Raw genomic sequence first — 4,344 nt, 5'->3', positions numbered from 1 at the left:
ACCTGTTTACAGCCTCCCAAGAGCTGGGATTACAGGCACATGCCACTATGCCCAGTCTCAATTGCTGTCTCAGTGCACCCTAGGGGTGGGGTCAACAGACTTTTATCATATTGAGGTAAAGAGCATCTATTACAATTTTCTACAGGGTCTTTATCATGAATTGGTGTTTGAGTTAGGCATATGCTTTTTAAGTATCTATTGAGATGATCATAACATCCTGTCTTTGGCTGCCTTTAATGTGGTATATTGCATTTACTGTTTTGTGTATGTTGAACCACCCCTGAATTCCTGGGGTGAATTCTAGTTAGTCATCCTTATGCTCTTTCTTATAAGTAACTTTCTCCAGCTTCTGAGTGTGAAATTTCTAAAAACAAGGCCAACACCCAAACAAAGCTACCACCCAATTTTCTGAGTCAGCAGACATTTAGGGAGACTGCATGGTGCCATGCTCACCCACGTGGCACCCACTCATGGCCAACAGCGGGGAGTGAATTGCCTGTGTACAGCCACCTGGGAAACAGCTCCCAGATTCATGTCTATATAAGGGCACCCCACAGTTAGAGAAAGAATGTGTAACTTCCCAGGATCACCCATAAGTTAGAGTAAGTGACTCTTGACTTCAGGTCAGGCTTTCTCCACTGCAGAATCTACCACATGCTCTGTTTTTTTTCTAATGCTTTATTTTTATTTTCCTACCCAGAGTCCTTTAACCAAGTGAATTCTGAAAGAGGTGTAAACAAGGGGACATGTAGTTCTATCTGAAGTCAGCTTTTTGGAGGCTTGATGAAAAGAGAAAAATTGATAAAAGTTCCCTTTGCTTTACCATGACAGTTGAAAACTGATATTGAACAAAACAAAATATTGAACACCTATGTGTGGGAGATTGAAACTGGGCCCCTCTTCTACCTCTTGAAAAGTCAAAACAACATACATCAAAGATCTAGACAGAAGAACTGAAACTTTACAGGGGCCAGAAGGAAACACTGGAAACCATAGGAACAGGCAAAGACTTTCTGAATAGAGCTCCAATAGTATAGGAAAAATAGCAAGAATCCATCAGTGGGTCACATCAAATTTAAGGCTTCTGTACAGTGAAAGAAAGATCAGTAGAATGAAGAGATAGTTTCCAGAATGGGAAAAGAATCTTAGCCAGTTGTAAATCTATCAAAGGATCAATATGCAGAATGCATAAATAACTTAAAGAAGCCTTTACAGCAGAAAAATAAATATCCCAAGGGCTAGAGAGATAGATAGCTCAGTAGAGTAAGCTCCTGCCTGGCGAGCATAGGGTCCTGAGTTCAATCCCTGGCACCTGGGCAGGGGCGGGGGTGATCTTCTGCTACATTTACTCCCTTTTAGTTTCCTTGGAAAATCACTACTAGGCATGTTATATGTGATCTTTTGAGATAAGGTCCAACTAGAAACAGTAACACAGGGCTGTCAAGGATCCTAGAGTGGGCCCTAGTCAAGGTCCCCAAGATGGCTTTATTACAGAGCTTTTCTCTAAGTTGCTTTTAGGAAAACACATAATTTAGGCCCATCTGTTAGGTAGCACTACCCTGACAAAGGAATGAAAGAGTTGATCTGATCTAGGAGAGTGGCCAATGTGCCTTGGACGCCCATCAATATTGGTCAAGTGTCTGATTGATTGTTCTATTCCCTTGGGGCAACTGCCCACAGAGTTGAAGGCAAGAACCACAGCTAACAGAGGGTGGGGAAGCAAGGACAGCACAAGAGATAGGGATAGAACAGTGTTGTGAATGGTGTTCCCAAGCTTCAGCCTTGTATGGACCGGTCAGCATGCAGTGACCAGAGAAGGGCTTTGAGGGCATCATCTCTTCAGAGTGAGCCCCGGGGGAGCTGTCCAGGCCAACTCTGGAATGGCAGCTCTAGAGCTGGACTTCTGAAATGTTTAGAGCTCTAGAGGTAATTCACATGTACGTGGGTTATCTGTGTGTGTAGGAGTGCTTACAGTTAGAGCTGGACTTTCAGCTAGGTTTTATGGAGCTGGTTACAAGCTGTTCCTAAACTCTTTTAGAACCTGTATGATTTTTCCACAGTAGGACTCTACAAACTTTTGTTGCCCTCTCAGCTCAGGTAGCGAATGTCTCAGGCCAGCCTGAGTAGATGCAGAAAAGCACTAACAGATCTTTGTAACTGCCCTGAGATTTCATGAAGTCTATCTGCATATTTTTAATGGGGAGGATCTTCTACATTGCACAAGGTCAGGGCCAGTGACACGGATGCTGAGGCCTGAGCCAGCTGCAGGGGTACAGGTGTCAGGGCTGTGGCTTGAGCTCACAGAACAGATGGCGGGGGCAGGTCTGGTGCTGAAGTTCCCAGAGCACTGGGTGAGGCTTTTCGGACTGGAGTTGACGTTTCGGTCGACTGGTTCCCCAGCGGAGGCATAGCAGCACGGTCTTGGCATGGCTGATGGCGGGTTTCCACACAGCAGCAGGAAGCAGGAGCAGAAGAGCTCTGTCCAAGGCAAGCACAGTATTACAGCATGTGGCACCTGGACAGTTAGGTCTCGACTAAGGTCAGCTTTGTGGATCAGGCTGTTAGAGTGCAAAGGTGCGGGGGAGGCAGTCCTAGCGACTGAATCCAAGTGTTGCACAGGTGGCTACGAGGTGCTCCCTGTGCTGACATCCTCAGCAAGCATCATTGTGTCTGTGAGCACAAGGATCCAGATTTTATAGAATCCAACAGCTCCAACAAATTTGCAGTTGTCTTCTTGTAACCAGTTTCTGCCAGATACTGTAGCAGAGGTTTTGTGCCTTTCCAGCAGGCAGCTTGGGCGTCACAAATTACACCTGCAATGAGATCCTGTGCTGGGGAACTAGTGAGGTCAGCTAGAAGGGCTTTTTCTAAGAAGGTAAACAAGTTTTTTGAACTTCTCAGACACTGAGTCCAGATCAGTTAACTTTTTCTTTTTTGGAACTGGGAACGAAACACAGGGCCTCATGCTTGACAGTGATCAGCTGATTTCTGAGTTCAGAAATGGGGTCTTTGAGAAGAGGGGCTGGCTGGCAGGAGCCAATCAAAGGCAGGAGGAGGTGATCTCTAGGTCCAGGCAGGTGCTCCAGCAGGCTGAGGTGGTGCACATGGAGGGCGTCGTGGCGGCACTGGCAGCTCGGAGCCCCTGAACTGATTTCAGGCAGGAGAGGTGATGTCAACACCTTGACAGGCTACGAACATGTTACAGTTTTGAAGCTGCTTCTCTTTGTTGGGCCACCATGATGGAGCTGGAAAGGACAGAGAAATAGGCTGTCCCCAAGCCAAACCTGTTGGCTCCCAAATCTGTCTCCCCCCAAAGAGTGGGAGAGTTCCCAAATGCTTTCGGCAACTGAGTAACAGTCCAAAGAGGGTGTGTGGGTGGGGAACCACCGGATGCAAGGGGTTGAGTGCCTTGTTGGAGGCCGGAGGCCTTGCACTGGTCAGTAATCCCCATGGGACATTTTCATGAGAATGTTCAGAATTCTAGGATTGCAGTTATTTGTCTGCTGATTGTCATCTTCCTCTTAGGGAAAGTGTAGGGTTACATGAGAGGGAGGCTCACTGCCTTGGTGACAGGAATGCATGTTTGGTGACATGTCCTCCCAGGCTTCAAGGTCATACCTGGCAGAGGGGGCAAGAGGCAAGAATTCCAGATGCCCCAGTTATGGCAAATTTTTGTCAGAGGGAAATTCTGAAGGCAGAGAGTTCTGTTCTGTCATCTGCAAGGAAAGTCACGGGTTCGCCCTGACTTTTGCAATGATCCTGGGCTCTCAGGGCCCAATCTGATGGAGCTCGGTCTGTCCTATCCATCCAGTCCTAACAAGGTGAAGAGAGGTCCAGGTGGGGTGGGCTGCGTAGTCAGTTTGTGTCTTGGGGGAACTTATTTTTTAATGCATAACCAGAGGGTTTGATCACCTATCTGACTGAGTTTTCTTAGAGACATCAGGTGGTTTTGTTTTACCAGATTTCTGGGTACACTGGTTGATACCCCTCTCTTTGAAGTCTTTGACAAATCCTTGACTGATTTTATGCTTCCAGGTGGAATGAGCTTTGGGAGAGCCCAGGGCCCTTCAATCTTCAGGAGTGACTCCAGTTTACCCTCAGTGAAGATATAGAACTCAAAAGAAATTGCTGACAGTCATCTCAGACAGGCGTTATGCCACCTGACCAGGACAGGTGTGTCTCCAGGGCAGGGAAGGCCTCTGTGCCTCAGTGTAGGCATTGACTGATGGACCTGGAGCTGGGCCAACTGAAGCAGGGGTCAAACTGCTGGCAGCAACTGCAGCAGCCAACAAGGGGGCCAAGGAAGATTCTCAGGAAGAATGGGCCTCTTTTCTCTCTCTCTCT

The sequence above is a fragment of the Octodon degus genome, unplaced genomic scaffold, assembly GCF_000260255.1.
Source record: "Octodon degus isolate 3935 unplaced genomic scaffold, OctDeg1.0 scaffold00022, whole genome shotgun sequence".
Taxonomy (NCBI): domain Eukaryota; kingdom Metazoa; phylum Chordata; class Mammalia; order Rodentia; family Octodontidae; genus Octodon; species Octodon degus.
This window is presented reverse-complemented; position numbering follows the sequence as displayed.